This window comes from Wasmannia auropunctata, unplaced genomic scaffold (assembly GCF_000956235.1).
Source record: "Wasmannia auropunctata unplaced genomic scaffold, wasmannia.A_1.0 LD336059.1, whole genome shotgun sequence".
In the NCBI taxonomy this organism is placed as follows: domain Eukaryota; kingdom Metazoa; phylum Arthropoda; class Insecta; order Hymenoptera; family Formicidae; genus Wasmannia; species Wasmannia auropunctata.
The window spans coordinates 71,300-71,831 of NW_012026831.1; positions in this window are offsets into that span (position 1 = coordinate 71,300).

Consider the following 532-nt stretch of genomic DNA (forward strand, 5'->3'; position numbering starts at 1 on the left):
ACTCAGGGTCATGACCTTGACAACATACATGAAGGACAAGATCATTGGGGCTGGGTCCGTTGTTATCAATATTTACCTTTTTTATAATTCTTTAAAAAATTTATCTAATTTTTCAAGTAATTTTGTTTTTATTTCCATTTTTTCTTTATGCCTCTTTTCTTTGTTTTCTTCAGCTTTTCATCGACTTTCTAACAGTGCTTCCATCATATCACTTGTTTTACGTTTTCCTAAAAAAAATATATATATACACATTTTTAAATTAACATATATAAAAATAACATATGTATAAATTACGTGAAATGTGGCCACTCTCATTAGTAGTGTTGGAAGAACACATTGGAATTGACGCGCTAGAAGAGTGTGACGGGCTGGAAGAGTGTGACGTATTGGAAGAACATGACGCGCTGGAAGAGCTTGCAGTTTCAGCGCCAGTTGACGATATTGTCGATAAGGGTGCCATATTTGGCTTTTCGCCAAGAATACTTTCCATAATCTAAACGGTTAATACAGTTAAAGGGATGGCAAGATATTA